Source organism: Bufo gargarizans, chromosome 5, assembly GCF_014858855.1.
Source record: "Bufo gargarizans isolate SCDJY-AF-19 chromosome 5, ASM1485885v1, whole genome shotgun sequence".
In the NCBI taxonomy this organism is placed as follows: domain Eukaryota; kingdom Metazoa; phylum Chordata; class Amphibia; order Anura; family Bufonidae; genus Bufo; species Bufo gargarizans.
The window spans coordinates 386,744,559-386,766,283 of NC_058084.1; positions in this window are offsets into that span (position 1 = coordinate 386,744,559).

Consider the following 21,725-nt stretch of genomic DNA (forward strand, 5'->3'; position numbering starts at 1 on the left):
TAGTTTTCCTAAATCCTTTTCCATTTGGTGTATCCCTCCAGGAACATCACCCTGTAACTAAATCCTTTTCCATTTGGTGTATCCCTCCAGGAACATCACCCTGTAACAAACATTTGTGTAATCAGCAGAAAGACACACCTTACCATTGAGGCCTTCTGCAATTTCACTGATAAAGATATTAAACAATATGGGTCCCAGAACAGATCCCTGAGGTACCCCACCATGATCTGAATATACTCCATTGACTACAACCCTCTGTTGCCTGTCCCTCAGCCACTGCCTAATCCATTCAACAATATGGGAGTCCAAGCTCAAAGACTGCAATTTATTGATAAGCCTTCTATGTGGGACAGTATCAAAAGCCTTACTAAAGTCCAGATAAGCGATGTCTACTGCACCTCCGCCATCTATTATTTTAGTCACCCAATCAAAATGATCAATAGGATTAGTTTGACATGATCTCCCTGAAGTTAACCCCTGCTGTTTTTCATCTTTCAATCCATGGGAATTTAGATGTTCCACAATCCTCTCCTTAAGTATGGTTTCCATTAATTTCCCCATCATTGATGTCAAGCTTACTGGCCTGTACCAATGATGCAGAATACTGTCCAAGGCTCAGCAAGGCCAGTCCTCCCTGATTACCATAATACCATACTGGTTCTCCCAACTAATGAGGGTAGGTCAAGCCCAGTTTTTGCTACTCCCACTCATGTACTCGGGACATGCTAATGTGTCACAAGCTTTTATTGAGTAGTGATTTTCATTAACTTTTTGTTCTTCCATTAAAGAACATAGAGTGAAAGAGAAAGACAATGTCTCAGCCCATAAACAAACAGCCTCCCCTCCCAAGTCACCACTTCCCAAATAATGTAAGCATTATGATAACGGTATAGGCCACAAAGAAGCTCTAAAAAGAACAAAAGCATATACTAAAAACAATCATGAACAGAGTTACCAACTGCCACTGATCTGGAACTAACAAAGGTTTGTCATGATAAAAAGAACCGCTTAGTCAGTGTCTCTTTTTTGTAAAGTGGTGTTAAACTAATCCATATAAAAAAAATGGTATTCAGCTCTAGAAACAACTAAAGCTAAATGGACCGGGATAGGGTTAGCCTAATGCTGTGAAATGCTTTTACAGGTCGTAAAGAGGATATTTGTCAGAAACATGTTGTTTGTCACTATTAGAAAGAATAGTGAAGATAGCTGAATTTGGAGTTAAATCAAAAGACAAGTGTTAAGCTTGATGAAGTTTAATGAAGATAATCTTTGATAGAGGACCATAAGAGTTGCACCTGAGAGCAGTCCTAAAAATTATGCAAAATATCGGAATAAATTTTGTGACATATCGCACACAAATAAACTCCAGAATGGGGCACCTCCAAAGGCCTTATTGATACTTTAACCACTTCACATCCGGGCCATTTGCCCCCTTCCTGACCAGGACTAATTATGCAAATCTGAGATTGTTTTCTCATGACACATTGTACTTCATGACAGTCATAAATTTGAGTCAATATATTTTACCTTTATTTATGAAAAAATCCCAAATTTACAAAGATTTTTGAAAAATTCACAATTTTCTAAATTTTTGCGTCACGCTGGACAGGATACAAGATATAACAGAAATACACAAACAAGTGTCTAGGCCAGAAGCTGGGGATAAAGGTCACCTCCTTACAAATCCCTAACAGCTCTCCCTAGACTTCTGTGCCAACGTTCAGACCCTAGAGGTGGGAATAAACGTGCCCCTGTGCCTAAGGCTGAAGATTCCCTAAAATCCCTAAGATGGTGACAGGGGGAAAGGGACAGCTTGCTTCCTCAGACCTGGAGGAGGCAGGCGTCTTTCTAACAGCCTAGACAGAACAGACACAAGAAAACAAAACCAACTTATCTTGTCACAGAGCAGATACAGCAAATCCTTCTTTCCTTCCTTCCACTGAGCAAGATAGAAGCTATAACCCGCACAGGACACTAGGAAGGGGCGTAATTTAAACTCATACAAACGACCCCACCCAGTGCACGTGAAGGGAGGAGGATACAGCTCAACTCCAAAACAAAAACAAAAAAACTACACACGTGCTGCTAACCTGGCAGACCTCCGCACATAACCTGAGCAGGGCATGACATTTTATTTCTCTGCTTTTAAAACAGAAAGTGATACCTCATAAAATATTTATTACTTAACATTCCCCATTGTCTACTTTATGTTGGCATCATTTTGGAAATGTCATTTTAATTTTTTAGGATGTTAGAAGGCTTAGAATTTTAGAAGCAATTCTTAAAATTTTTACGAAAATTGCCAAAACCCACTTTTTAAGGACCAGTTCAGGTCTGAAGTCACTTTGTGGGGCTTACATAATGGATACCCCTATAAATGACCCCACTGTATTAACTACACACCTCAAGTTACTTAAAACTGATTTTACAAACTTTGTTAACCATTTAGGCGTTCCACAAGAATTAAAGGAAATGGAGATCACATTTTTTTATTTCACTTTTTTGGCAGATTTTCCATTTTAATCAATTTTTTTCTTTAACACATTGAGGGTTAACAGCCAAACAAAACTCAAAATTTATTACCCTGATTCTGCGGTTTACAGAAACACCCCACATGTGGTCATAAACTGCTGTATGGGCACATGGCAGGGCGCAGAAGAAAAGGAGCGCCACATGGTTTTTGGAAGGCAGAGTTTGCTGAACTGGTTTTTAGATGCCATGTCCCATTTGAAGCCCCCCTGATGCACCCTTACAGTAGAAACTCCCAAAAAGTGACTCCATTTTGGAAACTAGGGGATAATATGCCAGTTTTATTGGTACTATTTTTGGGTACATATGATTTTTTGATCATTCATTATAACACTTTATGTGGCAAGGTGACCAAAAAATTGGTTGTTTTAGCACAGTTTTTATTTATTTATTTTTACAGCGTTCACCTGAAGGGTTAGGTCATGTGACATTTTGATAGAACAGATCGTTATGTAAGTGGCGATACCTAATATGTATACTTTTTCTTATTTATTTAAGTTTTACACAATAATAGCATTTTCTAAACAAAAAAAATATGTTTAATGTGTCCATGTTCTGAAAGCTATATATATATATTTTTTTTTTTATGATTTTATTATGTAGGGGCTCATTTTTTGCAGGATGAGGTGACGCTTTTACTGGTACCATTTTGTGGGAAATGCGTCTTTTTGATTACTTGGTGTTGCATTTTTTGTGATGTAAGGTGACAAAAATGTTTTTTTTGGACACAGTTTTTTTTTTCTTTTTTTACAGTGTTCATTTGAGGGGTTAGGTCATGTGAAATTTTTGTTGCACTTTTTGTGATTGCTTTTTTTGACACCGTTTGTATTTTTTATGATGTTCACCCGAGGGGTTAGGTCATGTGATATTTTTATAAAGCTGGTTTATAGAGCTGGTTGTTACAAACGCGGTGATACCTAATATGTATACTTCATATTTTTTTTTCAGTTAAACACAATAATAGCATTTTTGAAACAAAAAAATGTTTTAATGTGTCCATGTTCTAAGAGCTATAGTTTTTTTTTTTTTTCTGTAGGGGCTCATTTTTTGCAGAATGAGGTGACTGTTTTATTGGTACCATTTTGTGGGATATACGCCTTTTTGATCACTTGGTGTTGCACTTTTTATGATGTAAGGTGACAAAAATGGCTTTTTTGGACACAGTTTTTTTTACGGTGTTCATCTGAGGGATTAGGTCATGTGATATTTTTATAGAGATGGTTGTTACGGATGCGGCGATACCTAATATGTATACTTTCTTTTTATTTATTTATTTCATTTTAACACAATAATAGCATTTTTGAAACAAAAAAAGTGGGACATACGCCTTTTTGATCACTTGGTGTTGCACTTTTTGTGATGTAAGGTGACAAAAATAGCTTTTTTGACACTTTTTTTATGGTGTTTATCGGACTGGGTGGATCATGTGATATATTTATAGAGCCGACCTTCACGGACGCGACAATACCAAATATGTCTATTTTATTTTTTTTATTAAAAAAATATAATAATTCCTTACTTGGGGATTTTTTTTTTCTTTTTCATGTGAAATCTTTTTTATTTTTTATTTTACACTTTTCGTCCCCCATAAGGTCATACAAGATCTCTGGGGGACATTTAACTTCCCTTTTTTTTTTTTTTTCTTCCACTATTGATTTCTCCTGTAACTGGGGCTGACATAGTAGCCCCAGTTACAGGGGAAATACACCCCCCAGAAAGGCTGTACAGTTGTATACTGCGCTGTACAGCCTCAGTGCAGAGCTGATCAAGGTCTGTGAAAGACCCGACAGCTCCTGCATTCTCCGGCCCCGGCGGCCGGAACAGGAAGCGCATAGTGCACTGTATACACAGCCTCTTCTAAGGCCCGATCTGCAGCTGCACGATTAGCATGCAGCTGCAATCTCTGAATGGACGTTCAGAAACGTGCATTCAGAGATATAGAACCACCTCCCGGACGTTTTTAGTCAACGTGTAGACAGGAGGTGGTTGAGCAAAAAAAGGGGTCTGCCACTAACGGGCTCTACTGTACAATTAGATCAGCCTTTCTCTAGTGATGTACAACCCAGAGTATAGCCACTTCTTCTCCCTCTGCTCTTAATATTCTGGAATTTCTCTAACTGGGGTTTGAAAAGGGTCTTAGCCCTTCTACCCTAACGGCCCAGGTTGCTGCTTTGTCAGTCTCCTTTGGAACCTGTTCTGTCAAGATCACATCTTAAAGGGAACCTGTCACCTCCAAAAACCATCCCAAGCCGCCAGCAGTACCTGAGAGTAACCAGCAGCGTGTTTCCGATCGTTTTCTTCCTGAAGGCAGATGAAGCAAAAGCTCAGAAACGTTATTTTATCCCCTGCCCGCGTGATTTTCTAGTCATGCTTGAAGTCAAGGGGGCAGCGACCTTCTCGCTTTAAGTCAAGGTAACCGCGCCCCCTTCTCCTGTGACTGAAAGCCGGCTGTTCGGCAAAGGCAGCCGAATTCTCGTGCATAAGCGCTGTCAGTCACAGCGAAGGGGCAGGGAAGGGGGCGCGGTTACCTTGACTTGAAGCAAGGAGGCTGCTGCCCCCTTGACTTCAAGCATGACTAGAAAATCACATGGGCAGGAGATAAAATAATGTTTTCTGAGCTTTTGCTTCATCTGCCTTCAGGAAGAAAACGATCGTAGGAAACACGCTGCTGGCTACTCTCAGGTGCTGCTGGCAGCTTTGGATGGTTTTTGGAGATGACAGGTTCCCTTTAAGAAGGTTCTTGAAAGAGGTTTTTCAGAATTAGACCTCATGTCATTTATCCAGCTTCTTTATGGCAACTTCACCTGGTCCTCAAGGGTCTAAATGTACCTCTAATTGAGCCTGTAGACAAATGTTCTCTATCTCATATGTCCTGAAAGGTAATCTTCCTTTTAGCAGTAACTTCTGCAAAGAGATTGATTTCCAGACTTTGAAAATCTTGACTCTTCTGATGCATAAATTACCTTCTTAATCAACAAAGTCCTTCTGAGAGTAATTCCAGTTTTTAGACCTAAGGTTCCCTCAATCTCTAATGTTAATCACGTAAACTATCTTTTATACTCCCTCAAGAAAACTCCTTTTGTTGAGAACCCTTGGACTTGCAGATATACCTTCGTAAGACCAGTCTGTTCAGTAAGGATTAAAGCATGTTTTTGTAATTTTCAGGTCCTTACAAGGGTCGCAAGTCTTTAAAGACCCCTATCACCTACTGTATTGAAGAGACAATTTGCATTGTATACTTGGAAGCTGGTTTGGATCCTCCTCCCTTCCTAAACGTTTCCTGCTTTCGGTAGAGTAGATATGCAGTGCAGGCTAATGTTCTACACTAACCACGTTCATCACTCATTACAGACTCTGGATGTGATTTCTTTTTGAAATTCCTCCCTATGGAATTGTTGTCATATTGTTCTGGAACATAAGGGAAGTTTACGATTTAGTATGTAAATCTGTTTTCCCTTAGTCCCATCAGCATAAGACTCTGTCCCTATCTCCATGAGAGTCTGTTATTAAAATATACACAAAGGGGTGTAGGTATAGGGTTACTTTTATACTATGTCAAGTCATTTAAAACTATCTGTCCTATCAGCACATAGGGATTTCCCCCTATTGTGCTGCTGATGGGACTCAGGAGGGGGGGGGGGTTATTTTTTGCATATTTTTTATAACATTTTTACGTTTTACTTTTTAAATTAGAGGTCACAAAAGACCGACAGTATTATTACTAGTTATACAGTATACTTTTCAGCAGCCGCAAGACCCAGTTATAGGGAAAATCTGCTCAGTGCAAAGTGACAAAACTGTCACTGTTAGGAGTGCGTTGGGTCTAGTTAGACCCAGTAGCAGCCTCTTGGTACCGGAATCTGGGAAATCATGTTATGATGTCCCATAACATGTCACACCTGGACCAATAGAGGTAGCATAAGTAATGCTTTTATGTCCTTGATCCAAAGCCATTTAGCTTGGGCGGTATTTCCCCCTTAAACTGTGCTAGGATTTTCTGTATTCCTGTATTTATGTTTATTTTATCCAACAACAGCAGGTATATTGCTCAGCTGTTTAAATAAGGTACATGGTAGTCTTACAGTTCTGTTTAGTACAGAGCCATCATAAGGCTTTGATGGTGATGCGTGGTCCCTTTACTATACCTTCATAAGCCTTTGATTTCATTATGAGGCATCCTCTCTGATTATGTAGAAATCCAGCACAAACAAATTGTGCCATGGACTCCATATGTATTGAGGTATTATGCCCTACAAGCTATTCATATTTTCCTCAAGAGAAATTTCTCTATACAGAGTCCAACACAGCCTGTAAGGCAATACACAGTTTGCGGAGATCCATACTAAGGAATCATACTGTCCCATTCTCCATCCATGTTATTTTTTATATTACACAATGCATATGTTTACCTTTTAATAGTCTTGGAAATTATTTTATATTACGTTCATGTACATATTTTAACTGTCAGTATTTTAATTTCACCTGTGTCTTGTCACTTATATTCTTGACATTTTAGCTTTTTGTTTCTATTTTTTGTGGTCTGTAAGTCTGGTGAAGGCCCCAGTATGGAGAATGAAATGTGGTGCTCTACAAATAAATATTTCCAACAAACAATGAAACTCTGAAACTTGCTATTCCTTAAACAATAGAGCAACACACTAGTTGGAATGGTGAAAAAGTAGGACTGTCAGGCAAAAACATGAACGATATCATGATCATAAGGTGCCCATTCACCTTCAATAGCTGTCAGCCAAATGTCAGCTCTGCCAACAGCTATCTCTCCTGATTCCCATATATAATCATAGCCTAGCATTTTGAGTTTGACGCAATTTTTTGTTCTCTGCAGCTTTAGTTTTTTTGGTGGCGATTTGCATGAACTCTAGATCAGTGTTTCCCAAACAGTGTGCCTCCAGCTGTTGCAAAACTACAACTCCCAGCATGCCCGCACAGCCAAAGGCTGTCCAGGCATGCTGGGAGTTGTAGTTTTGCAACAGCTGGAGGCACACTGGTTGGGAAACACTGCTCTAGATTGTTATGAAAAGTGATCAGATGAACTGCAATTCATTTTAAAGACATTCCTTGCCATAAGAATCAACTTAATAAAAAAAAAATGTTGTGCATTTCAGCCTTGCCACAAAATGACCTGCTAACATAATGTCACGGTCTCTCCCGTAACAGGGGTCAGAAGATCTAAGAGACTGGCTGCACGTGATGCGATATGACAGCCTCTTTAGTTTCACTTGTTTCTGTGTTGTTACTGGGTATGTTGTAGCTTAAGTGGTCATTCCAACTCCTCTATTTAATCTGGTCTCACCCATTATGCTATGCGGTTGATAGCTTCTTTTTGGTTGTGGAAGTGCTGGTGTTGGTTCTCCTCTGAGTTCCTGCTTGTCCGCATACTTCGGAGTTAAGTGGCTTTTCCTTATTTCTTGTTTGTTGTATTGCCCTATCTTTTGGAAATAGGCCTGAGGGATTCTTCTGTTCCTTCAGCTGGGAAGGAACAGGATTTATTTGTCCTGACACTATTTCCAGGGCTCTTTAGGGTCAGATTGGGCTCTACAACACTTCCAGCAGACATATATATCCACATCAATGTAAATAAGTCTTTAAATATCAAAATAAAGTCCAGCAGAAAAGAAGACCCTTAAAAACCCCAAATATTCCCGATACATAATTATATTAATGGTCAACAAAAAACATAAATATCTATGTCCCAAGATAGTAATCTAGTACATCAATCATAGAGACAATGCACTTTCCCTGTGATATCTACTCAAGGTATGTCGACTAATGTACACACCGGCAGAGGCGTTAGTCTCCATACCTTGAATAGTCCACGTACCTTTGGATCATCATTATCCGGTGAACCCCAAGCAGAGGGGTTGACTCAGGCAGTTTGTCTGTATGAGTACATTACTATCACCTCTCTACACCGCCCCCCTGCTATCGATGGTTGCTGGTGCAGTATACAATTTTGGCACAGCATTTTCACTTATCCATTCAGTGTCTCGTGTGTATTTGTTTATGTGATGTACATATCCCTGTGGGTGGAGTTTTTTGAACCTGACCACCTCACAATATATTGACCCCCTAAGGAACCCAAGGGTGGGAGAAACGCGTTGGAGTACAGGGACCCGTGAGGGCCAACTAGGGTTGTTGATAGTATACAAGGACAGAGAGTCCCCACCTTCAGGGGTTGTCTCTGGACTGCAGTGACACTACAGGGACATCACAAGGAAAGTTTTTTCTTTACTGAATTCTCTCTATGATTGACGTACTAGATTACTATCTTGGGACATAGATATTTATGTTTCTTGTTGACCATTAATATAATTATGTATCAGAAATATTTTGGGTTTATTCTCAATTGGATTAATTAAAGAGTGTTTTTAAGGGTCTTCTTTTCAGATGGGGCTCTAGGTTCCTGCGTATGAACATTTCTACCATCGAAGTCTGTTCATACTCGTAGTAGTCAGGGCTCGGTTTAGGGATTCACTAGGTGTGACCTTTTCCCTTTCCCTAGTTTCCAGGCCTAGTACCTTTTCCCTTCCCTCTTGTGTTCGGTGTGGAGTTCACTATACACACCGCGCCGTGACACATAATTTCAGCGATCTTCTTATTAGCTCAAATTAATGAGGACAAGGCAGCTGATATAACTCATGCTGATTAGAATTATAAGAGGAGAATGGGTTGCTTTAAAAGAGGTGGTGCTTGAAATCATTGTTTTCTTCTGTTAAACATGGTTACCTCTGAGGATATGCATACAGTCGCCATTGCTTTGTATCAAAAAAACCTTCAGAGGCAAGGACATCGCTGCTTGTAAGGTTGTACCTAAGTCAATAATTTATTGGATTAAGAACGTCAAGGACAGAGGTTGAATTGCTGTGAAGAAGGCTTCAGGGCTCCCAATAAAGTCCAACAAGTGCCAAGAACATCTCTTAAAGAGGATTCAGCTACAGGATTGGGTCACCACCATTGCAGAGCTTGCTTAGGAATGGCAGCAGGTAGGAGTGTTTCTGCACGCACAGTGAGGCGAAGGCTTTTGGAGGATGGCATGGTGTGGAGAAGGGCAGCAAAGAGGCCACTTCTCTCCAAGAAAAACATCATGGATAGACTGACATTCTTCTGGAAGTTCTGCAGGAGACTGGACATCAGAGGACTAGGATAAAGTTATTTCCTCTGATGAAGCCCATCTCAGACTGTTTGGGTCAGACTGTTTGAGAAGAAACAGTGGGCGCTACAAAGAGACCTGTGTCATGTCAGAAAGTCCTAAGACCATTTATGTGTGGGGTTGCTTCACATCTAAGGGAATGGGCTTACTGACAATTTTGCCTAATAACACTGTCACAAATAAAGAATGATATCAAAACATCCTCCAAGAGCAACTGCTCCCAGTGATCCAGGATTAATTTGGTGATGAACAATGCTTTTTCCAGCATGATGGAGCATCATGTAACAAGTTAAAAGTGATAACTAAACTAAACATTGGAATTTTCGGCCCATGGCTAGGAATCTCAATGGGACATCAATTCCTTTGAGAACTTCTGGTCAATCCTCTAAAAGCGTGATGAACAAATAAAAACACTGAAATTGTGATAAACTCTAAGAACTGATTTAGGCAAGAATGGGTTGCTATCAGTCAGGATTTGGCCCAGAGGCTGATATCCAGCCTGCCAGAGCAAATTACAGAAGTCTTAAAAAAGAAGGGTCACTGTAATATTGAAAATTTCCATAAACTTGATGTATTTGTCAATAAATATAATTGTACTACAGTATAGAAATGTCAGAAAAATAAAGATCTAAAAAGACAAGCTGCAAACTTTATAAGAAGCAACATTTGTGTTTAGCCTCAAAACTTTTAGTTATGACTACACCTATTGTTCAGTCCAGTGTGTTTTCAAAGAAGAGAAAGGAGAAAGATGCTGTTTGACACCTCTGGTTGCTTATCTCTTTGGAGAACAAAAGGATTGGGCATTGAAATTCACGATTGGGAGAGGGTTGGCAGCTTCCCATGCATTTTATCCTGGGTTCACATGACATCTTTGTCTTACATTCAACGTATACAAAAAAATATGTTAAATGGATGCCATACAGTGGCATTTGTCACCATAGATTACCTTTGTAAAAATGTATGCCACAGAGAACGGCACTGGAGAAATATGGTGAGTATATCATTGTTTTTATTTTAAGCAACTGTGGGGGTTATCCGAAATTTTTAATAAGCTTGGGCAACACTTTTATTTTCATAAATCTCTTTTTATTATTAATTATAACATCAAAATATAGTCAGTAACGACCATGACATAGAAGCCACTCGCAGGTGGCCAATGAGCTGAGTCGACTTTGTAATTATCTAAAACTGCCTCCTTCCCGTCAGTTACAAAGAGTCCTTGGATGTGGTGCCTTGTCCATCTAGCAATTCTGAATAAGGCCTCATGCATACGACCGTTGCTTTGGTCCACATCCGAGCCGCAGTTTCTGCGGCTTGGATTCGGACCCATTAACTTCAATGGGGCCGCAAAAGATGCGGACAGCACTCCGTGTGCTGTCCGTCTCCGTTGCTCCACAAAAAAAATATAACCTGTCCTATTCTTGTCCGTTTTGCAGACAAGAATAGGCAGTTATATCAATGGCTGTCCGTGCCGTTCCGCAAATTGCGAAACGCACACGGACGCCATCCGTGTTTTGCGGATCTGCAATTTGCAGACCGCAAAACACACAACGGTCATGTGCATGAGGCCTAAAGAGGATGATCAGTACTTCCATCAGTTAGTCTGGTAGATACTGGGAATTAAAGGCATTTCAGGACCTCATTGCATCAGTCTGCTCAATTTATTAATGAGCTAAACAATGACAAACTAAAAATAACTTAAAGAACAGTATCGCAGGGAGGACTCCCTGGGAGACGAGGTAAGTAATCAGACACACCCAACAATGAGTCATCATGACGTACATCACTATGTCGATAGCAGAGATCTCAAATAAATGTGTTTGCGTTCAATCCAGGAGGTAAATTCTTCAAGTCTACATATCTGGTCCACTTTATTTAATTAGCTTGTATATTTTAGACATTGCTTTAGGCAAAGGTCGAGCGCAGAACAGTGCTTTCTCAAATTCTGTGGCCTGTCTATGAACCAGACTTAAAGGGGTTCTGCACTTTCAATTAACTGATGATCTATCCTCTGGATAGATCATCAGCTTCTGATCGGCGGGGGTCCGACACCCGGGACCCCCGCCGATCAGCTGTTTGAGAAGGCAGCGGCGCTCCAGCAGCGCCTCTGCCTTCTCACTGTTTACCGCCGGGCCGCCCGCCCACTGACGTCACGACTTGTATCAACTAGTAGTGGGCGCGGCTAAGCTCTGTTCACTTGAATGGAGCTTAGCCGCGCCCACTCTAGTTGATACAAGTCGTGACGTCAGTGGGCAGGCGGCCCGGCGGTAAACAGTGAGAAGGCCGCGGCGCTGCTGGAGCGCCGCTGCCTTGTCAAACAGCTGATCGGCGGGGGTCCCGGGTGTCGGACCCCCGCCGATCAGAAGCTGATGATCTATCCAGAGGATAGATCATCAGTTAATTGAAAGTGCAGAACCCCTTTAAGGCAAGGGATTGTTGGCAAACCTTGCGAAAATGGGCATAATGTAAAAAGTGCAAAGGTGTTCCCATGAGTTTCTGTGAGAGTGTGGTGAACTGTGGGATTTTCCCCTCATGAAGTAAAGCTGAGATTGGACATGAACTTAATTGTTCCCACAGGCCCCTCTCGTATATAGCGGGGGAGGTGAGTCCCCAGACAGGTATGGCAAATAACATGCTGCCGTTTGAGGGGAGGGGAATGGTGCAATGGCTGAATGGTTCTGTACTCCATGCCAGGTTATGAGAAGGACCTTGGTTAAGATATTTTTGATACCCAACAACACGTGTACGTGGCTTGGATCACATTAGAGGCAGCGATGTTTCACACATTGTTGGAGTTGTATAGCTGTGTAGTATATCTCCAAATATGGAAGGCCAATTCCCCCCCCCCTTCCCCCTTCTGCTTCAGGAGACTAAGGAGCCTATAGTTCAATCTAGGATGGGCATTTTTCCAGAGGACTCTAAAGAACATTTTCCTAACTTTCTGGAAAAAGGAGAGTGGTAGAATTATGGGGGCAACCTGCATCAGGTATAGAAATTTGGGGAGTATATAGGTGGTGAGGTAATGTTTCCTCCCTTTCCACAACAAGAATGGAATTCTGTCTCTGGTCAGTTGAGACATTATTTGATTGAGCAAGGGACGGTAGTTTAGATCATAAATCTTGGCAAGATCATCCGGCACCTTTAGGCCTAGATATGTTATGGAAGTCTTTTGCCACACAAAGGGAGTGGTAGCCATCAGTTGTATTGCCTCCTCCTTATTCAAGGAAATGTTAAGGACCTCGGACTTTCCAAGATTTATTTTAAAGTTAGACAGCCGACCAAAGGCCTGAAATAAGGACAATACATGGGGAAAGGCCATAGTGGGATTCGTAATGAATATCAGTAGATCATCTGCATATGCAGCTGCAGTGTGAGTTCCCGATGGGAAATGTAGACCTCTAATGTGGGGATGTTGCCTTATCGCTTGAATCAATGTTTCCATGCATAGGACAAAAAGGCTGGGCAAAAGAGGACACCTATGTCGCGTGCCATTAGCTATCTTAAATGTTGGGGATAATAGATTATTGACTTTGACCCTTGCTGATAGGGACATGTATAGAGCGAAAATGGCCTGAAGAAAAGGAGGGGGAAGGCTGAACCTAAGCAATGTCTCCCTCATAAAGATCCAATCTATTCTATCAAAGGCCTTCTCCGCGTCTGTGCCAAGGAGAACCATAGGTATCTTAGAAGATTTAGCGAAATGAATAGCATTCAACACCCTATTAGCATTGTCTTGTCCCTCTCTAGCCGGAACAAAACCAGTTTGTTCTTTGTGTATCAGAGATGGGAGGAATGCCTGTATACGTCTGGCTAGAATTTTAGCCCATAATTTGACATCACAATTTAGGAGTGAAATAGGGCGGTAACAGCCACATAACTCTAAATCCTTCCCCTCTTTTAGTAGCACTGCAATATGTGCCTCTAGAGCCTGTCTGGGGAGCTCACCACCTTTTATTAGTGCCTGACAAAGGGATAGGAAATGGGGTAGTAAGATGTGCTGAAATGACCTATAGTAAATCATGGGAAGTCCATCAGGACCTGGGCTTTTGCCAACTGGAGTTGAGGACAATGCCTGCTTAATTTCAGTTATAGTAATTGTCTCTAATAACAAGGAGGAATCCTCTGTTGAGATTATAGGAAGACGTAGGGATTCCAGGAATTCTCGGATATCTTTTATTCGTGTGTCTCTATCCCCCTGATGTTCTTCTGTATTCAAGATATATAATTGGCCATAGAAATTAGCAAATTGAGCAGCAATCTGTTCGGTTTGGCGCAACAGTGTATTTGTGGAAGATCTGATAGAGGAGATGTGTGAGCGGGAAAGGGGGCCTTTAAGAAGAGCAGACATTATCTTCCCTCCTCTGTCCCCATAAGCGTATATCCTTTGCTTGGAGTACATCAGCCCTTTTGGAAACCTGGAGCCCAGGAGGTCCTTAAGAACCAGGCCATTTTTTTGCAAATCTGACCAGTGTCACTTTATGTGGTGATAACTATAAGAGGCTTTGACTTCTCCAGGCCATTCTGGGATTGTTTTTTTGTCACATATTGTACTTCATGACACTGGTAAAATGGATTTAAAAAAAATAATCATTTTTATTTATAAAAAAATACAAAATTTACCAAAAGTTGTAAAAAATTGGCAAATTTTTACGTTTTAATTTCTCTACTTCTATAATACATAGTAATACCTCCAAAAATAGTTATTACTTTACATTCCCCATATGTCTACTTCATGTTTGGCTCATTTTGGGAATTATATTTTATTTTTGGGATGTTACAAGGTTTAGAAGTTTAGAAGCAAATCTTAAAATTTTTCAGAAATGTTCAAAAACCCACTTTTTAAGGACCAGTTCAGGTCTGAAGTAACTTTGTGAGGCTTACATAATAGAAACCACCCAAAAATGACCCCATTCTAGAAACTACACCCCTCAAGGTATTCAAAACTGATTTTACAAACGTCGTTAACCCTTTAGGTGTTCCACAATAATTAATGGAAAATTGAGATACAATTTCAAAATTTAACTTTTTGGGCAGATTTTTCATTTTAATATTTTTTTCTCCGTTACAAAGCAAGGGTTAACAGCCAAACAAAACTCAATATTTATGGCCCTGATTATGTAGTTTACAGAAACACCCCATATGTGGTCATAAACTGCTGTATGGGCACACGGCAGGGCGCTAAAAGAAAGGAGTGCCGTACGGTTTTTGAAAGGCAGATTTTGCAGGACATTTTTTTTTTACACCATGTCCCAATAGAAGCCCCCCTGATGCACCCCTAGAGTAGAAACTCCAAAAAGTTACCCCATTTTAGAAACTACACCCCTCAAGGTATTCAAAACTGATTTTACAAGCTTTGTTAACCCTTTAGGTGTTCCACAAGAATTAATGGAAAATAGAGATACAATTTCAAAATTTCACTTTTTGGGCAAATTTTCCATTTTAATATTTTTTTTCCAGTTACAAAGCAAGGGTTAACAGCCAAAAAAAACTCAATATTTATGGCCCTGATTCTGTAGTTTACAGAAACACCCCATATGTGGTCGTAAACTGCTGTACGGGCACACGGCAGGGCGCAGAAGGAAAGGAATGCCATACGGTTTTTGGAAGTCAGATTTTGCTTGACTGATTTTTTTTTTATACCAAGCCCCCTTGATGCACCCCTAGAGTAGAAACTCCAAAAAAGTTACCCCATTTTAGAAACTACTGTATAGGGTGGCAGTATTGTTGGTACTAGTTTAGGGTACATATGATTTTTGGTTGCTCTATATTACACTTTTTGTGAGGCAAGGTAACAAGAAATAGCTGTATTGGCACCGTTTTTATTTTTTGTTATTTACAACATTCATCTGACAGGTTAGATCAGGCGTCTGCAACCTTTGGCACTCCAGCTGTTGTGAAACTACCATTCCCAGCATGCTCCATTCATTTCTAAGAGAGTCTGAGAAGAGCAGAGGAAGTGTGCATGTTGGGAGTTGTAGTTTCACAACATCTGCAGTGCCGGAGGTTGCCTACCCCTGGGTTAGATCATGTGGTATTTTTATATAGCAGGTTGTCACGGACATTCAGTTTGGGGCGATTATCTTGGGTAGGGTATGATTTTTGTGGGATGAGATGACGGTTTAATTGGCACTATTTTGGGGTGCGTATGACTTTTTGATCGCTTGCTATTACACTTTTTGTGATGTAAGGTGACAAAAAATACCTTTTTTAAAAAAAAAAAATTACGCAGTTCTATTTAAAAAAATTTATGTTGTTCACATGAAGGGTTAGGTCATGTGATATTTTTATAGAGCAGGTTATTACGGATGCGGCTATACCTAATATGTATCCTTTTTTAAATTTACTTAAGTTTTACACCATAACAGCTTTTAAAAAATAAATAAAAATGTTTTAGTGTTTCCATATTCGAGCCAGAGTTTTTTATTTTTTGGGCGATTGTCTTAGGTAGGGGCTCATTTTTTGCGGGATGAGGTGACGTTTCGATTTGTACTATTTTGGTGGGCATACGCCTTTTTCGCTTACTGTTGTACTTTTTGTGATGTCAGGTGACAAAAAAATTGTTTATTTAGCACAGTTTTTATTTTATACGGTGTTCATCTGAGGGGTTAGGTCATGTGATATGTTTATAGAGCCGATCGATACGAACGCGGCTATACCTAATATGTCCACCCCCCCCATTTTTTATTTTTTTTTACATTATTTGGGGGAAATTAAGTGTCTGTCACCTGGATTTTGGGTATATAGCTGAGGATATGGGCTGCTAGATCACCGCTAGCACATCTGCAATACCCAGTCCCCATAGCTCTGTGTGCTTTTATTGTGTAAAAAAAAAACGATTTGATACATATGCAATTTAACCTGAGATGAGTCAGAGCTTGAAAATATGACTCTTCTCTGGTCACACAAGTAAGATATGGCTCGTTTATGTTAATTTGCATAAAAGGCGGGAAGTACAAAAATGCATAATACTTATTGAATTTGTCTGCAAATGAAATTAAAAGTGTAATTTATATGTTTAGGGTAACACAATAAACATTTTGAAATGCTCAGTGAGGGTAGCATAGTAGAGGTGATAGGTTTCCTTTAAGTTGGCCCCTCAGAAAAGTTAACTCCGCAAGTTGAGAAATTGCAAGGGAGCGCTTAAGTGTTTTTTCTAATGATGAGATCCAGGATAGCAAAGAGTCGATCTCCTGCGACTCTTCCTCTTCACTGCGGTGCCTAAAGCAATCAATTCTCCCCTGATGAAGGCTTTATGAGCCTCCCACATTTCTGGAGTAGTGTTGGTATTAAAATAAGCAGAGAGTTTCTCACCTAGTGCTGAGATCGTGGAGTCATCCCTCAGGAGGGTCTCATTAAGTCTCCAAGTCCAGGATCTCCGACCTGGAGTTGATGAATGTAAGGTTACATGGATAGGAGCATGGTCTGAGACTGAGATCAACTCAATGCCAGCGGATCCCACCACTGATAGTGATGCCTGTAAAACAAATAGGTAACCAATGCGTTGATATGAATGGTGTACATGTGAGAAAAATGAGAAATCTTTGGCTTCAGGATGGAGTGTTCTCCAGGTGTGTCCACTAGGTGGAGACTTTCTAAGGAGGCCTTCAACTTACTCAGTCTGGCAAGGGAAATAGCAGATCACGCAGTAGATGCATCCAATAAAGGATTGAGAGTGACATTGAAATCTGACTCAAGTACCACCATTCCTTCTGCAAACAACTGCAACTGGCGAATAGTATTAACTAGCCACTTCACCTGGCCCTTGTTAGGGGCATATACATTTGCCAGAGTGATAGGGTTATCGTCTAGTCTACCTTTAAAAAATATAAATCTACCCCTCTGGTCCTCTCTGGATTGAAGGCAAGTGAAAGCCAGACCCTTTTTTAGGGCGATGCTTACCCCCCTTGAGGCCCGAGCCCCATTACAGCTATGAAACCAGTGGTCAAAAGGGAAGTATTGTAATTTAGGGATTTTATGAGCCTTGAAGTGTGTCTCTTGTAAAAAAAAAAGTTTTGAAGGAGAGCTCCTGCGTGTCAAAGCAAAGACCTGGGACCTCTTTTGTGGCACATTGAACACCTTTATATTAAAGGAGTAAATCATATGCTTAGTCATGTCACAAGATAAGAAAAGAGCGTACAGAAGTGGTGTGTCCCCTCGTCTTCCCGGAAAAATCCCCACATACACATAAAATAAAAGTTAAATATACAATAAAGTTGCAATACAAAAGAATAAAAACATGCCAAGACAGCGAGCTCAAGTTGAGCCGACTCCAGGGACTCAACAAGAGGCCCCAGACCAGCTACAAATCTGACTGGATAGAGCTCATCTAGTGCAACATAGCACGCGGGGGAGGGTCGGTGTGTATAATGTACCATTACTTAAAGGATAACTGTCACACTTAGACCCTAATTTCAATTTTCATATATGTAGTTACTAATAACATGATATTCCAGAATCAGTTACTATTAGACTGACTCACCCCATATTTAATAAGATTCAGCCCTTAGCAACCAGTCTGCATAAAACTGCAATTTCACTATTCAGTTAAGATGGCCGCCACTGCCCTCACCCTGAGGCTAATCCCGCCTGCCCTCACTAGCCAGTAACAATAATCCCCCAAAAGTGTCAGTAACCAGAGCCCTCCCCCTAAAGGGTTAATCTCCTGCAGCACAAAGGGCTCCTCTTACCACATATTGCTTTCATTTATACACTGAGCAGATGGCAGATCTCCCTTCCCTGGTCTGCGCTGCTCCAACTCTGCATTGTCCCAGTCTGCTGAGTGAGTGAGCCTCTGCCAAGCGCAGGGACAGGGAGAAGTGCACACAGCCCAGGCACTGTTATCAGCTGCTGGGGAGGACCTGGCTTTAATCATTTAGTTACAGTCCCTGGCTGTCAGTAATCTGACCTTGCACGCAGCGTGCTTCTGCGCCCTCTGTCCTTCAACACATAGATGGACCATGCCTAGCAACCCTATTTGAAGCACAGGTAAAAGTAGGCAGTACAGGGAACACAAATTTGGAATTAAGGGGTAATTGAATACACAGTGAAAAGTTGAAATAGGGCCACCAAGGAGATATTAATCACCACAATCCAATACTCCCAAAAAATATATATACGACATACTTTAAGCCTGCCCCACATAGGCAGCCAGACCTGGCCGGCCCGATAATCACAGGGAGACATTGGTGGAAGGGATAAGAAAATAAATGGAGCAGGGAGAGAAGAAAAGTGTAGTATGGAAACGGGAGATTCGTAAAACCTGTCGCTGGTGAGTCAGGCTATCCAGCTACAGGGAGCCCTTATTTTCCTCAATGTAGGATAGCCCCTGGAAGTGAATAAGGGTACTTTCACACACAGTCACAATCAGGACGCAAACGGATGCATTTCTGAGACGGATCCGGATACGTCTCACAAATGCATTGCAATACCGGATCTGTCTTTCTGGTTGACATCCAGAAAAATGAATCCGGTATCTATTTGTTTCCACATTTTTTAAGGTCTGCCCATGCGCAGACTGCAAAACTGGATCCGTTTTGCTATAATACTTGGGGCCGGATCTGGCATTAATGCACGTCAATGGAAATTAATGCCAGATCTGGCATGTGTTCAGGATTTTTTGCCGGAGAGAAAACTGCAGCATGCTGCGGTATTTTCTCTGGCCAAAAAACGTAAGAGAGACTGAACTGATGCATCCTGAACGGAATGCTCTCCATTCAAAATGCATTAGGATAAAACAGTTTTTTTTCGGTATTGAGCCCCACGGACGGAACTCAATACCGGAAAACTTTAACACAAGTGTGATAGTACCCTAATACATAATGTACATAATACAAGAGTTCCTCATGTTCTGGTAGCAGAGTTCTTTATCATCACCCTCTTCATCTTCTGTAGTGGTTTCCTTTTGCCCAAAGTGGACCAAGGATCTGACAGGGAAGGAAGAGTTGGCAAATCCCTGCCCCTTCGCTGTGACTGACAGCCGGCAGTTCGGCAAAGCCAGCCGAACTGTCATGCATAAGTGTTGTCAATCACAGCGAAGGGGGCGTGGTTACCGTGACTTTAAGCCTGACTAGAGAAGCACGCCGGCAGGGGATCAAAGATAGTTTTTACAGCTTTTGCTTCAACTGCCTGCAGGAAGAAAATGATCGTTACAAACATGCTGCTGGCTACTCTAAGGTACTGCTGCCGGCTTGGGATGTTTGTTGGAGGTGACAGGTTCCCTTAAGGAAAGCACAAGTAATTGGCTCCGAGTCTTTCATACCTCCGGCCAAGCTGTCTGCATCGGAGTCCTCCGCTGCTCCAGAGTCAAGCGCGTCCGATGCCAGCGCCATCTTGGAAGCCATATTGCTTGCAGCGTGGTCTTTTTCAGGTATTGCGTCATCTCCGCTTGCTGTTTCAGAGGTTTCTGAGTTTCAGGCGTCTCCTTGCTTCTGTCCCTACCAATCTTCCCCATTTTTGCTAATATTAGCTAAAGATAGAGCTGTGGGAGAGGAGCTCCGGTCTAAGCTGCCTTCTCCATGTGTGTGCAGGCTCCGCCCCCCCAGGCAACACCTTTAATGAAGAAAGCACAATAAAGGGTATTATGCTTTAGCAAATAAAGGTTATTCATAGCATAATGGAACTTAAGGCCTTCTCAAAACATGAGGTATTAATGTGCTCACTTCTATCACATAGCCACACAAGAACAATGTATTTTCATTATGGAATAATGGATGTAGAAATGCAAACAGATCCTGTCTGTCCCTTGTGGTCAACTGTGCATCCAGATCCACTGGTGTACAGCGGATAACGCTTAACATGTACAGAGCCATTTGTTTCAGCTTCCATACTATTTGGGTTTGTTAGCTTTATAAGAGTAAGATATGGAAACCATGCAGTAGGTAGGTAGGAGAGTCCATCCACTATAACAGAATGAGAATTGTGTTTATTGGGTGGATATGTGGTAAATGTGAGCATGTAAATAAAAGAACGATTAGCCCGGAGCTGCCAAAACTTCAACAGGACCAGTTTCTCCTTGATAGTTGCAGGATCAATTTTCCAATTCCTTGTATCTTGCGGCATAGTCCGAGTTACCAGTGTGTGTATAGTGTATAGCTTCACTCCGCAGGAGTGGTCAACCAGCGAACACCATGTAATAGTCTGCAAGGTCACAAATGAACCCAAGGTAACCTCTAAGCAACTACAGTTTTTTCTTACATTAGCTAATGTTAATGAGTAATTAATCAAGAAAATGTGGGTGATGCGGTGCAACAACAACCCTATGCACACAAGTCGTTCTACCAAATGGTTTAAGAAGAATGCAGTTAAAGTTTTGGAATGGCCAAGTCAAAGTCCTGAACTCAATCCAACAGAAATGTTGTAGAAGGCCCTAATGCTAACAGTTTAGAGCGGAAATCCGCCGACATAACAAAGTTGAAGCTGTTTTTTTTTTTTTTTTTAAGGAGGAATGGGATATAATTCCTCCAAGCCAATGTGGAGGACTAATCAGCAATTATCATAACTTTTTGTTGCACCAGTGTAAGTATCTATAAAGCGCTACAGCACACTGTATTATTTGGAAACAAAGGTAGAATCCCAATCCAAGTGATATCTTTAAAAAAAAACTCTGCACGCCAAAGAGATATTTTCAAACTTTGTTTATTGTACGGCAATGGTATCCTTAACATTTTATTTATAGTTTAACACACTTTTGTGAAATTCCAATTAGTGCTTGGTAAGGCTACTTTCACACTTGCGTTGTTAATTCCAGTATTGAGATTCGGCAGAGGATCTCAATATCGGAATTAAACGGATTTGTTTAGATTTTTGTTGCATCAGGATGCATCCGTTCTGTTAGGGTGCGGTTGTGTGAAATCAAAATGGAAAGAAAACGGATCCGTCACTAGATACATTGAAAGTCAATAGGTAACAGATCTGTTTTTTTTAGGTTTAAAAAAAAAATAAAAAATGGATCCATCACCAATGGCGTCCGTGTGGCATCCTTTTTTTTGCGGATCCATTGTAATAATGCCTATACTTGTCTGCAAAC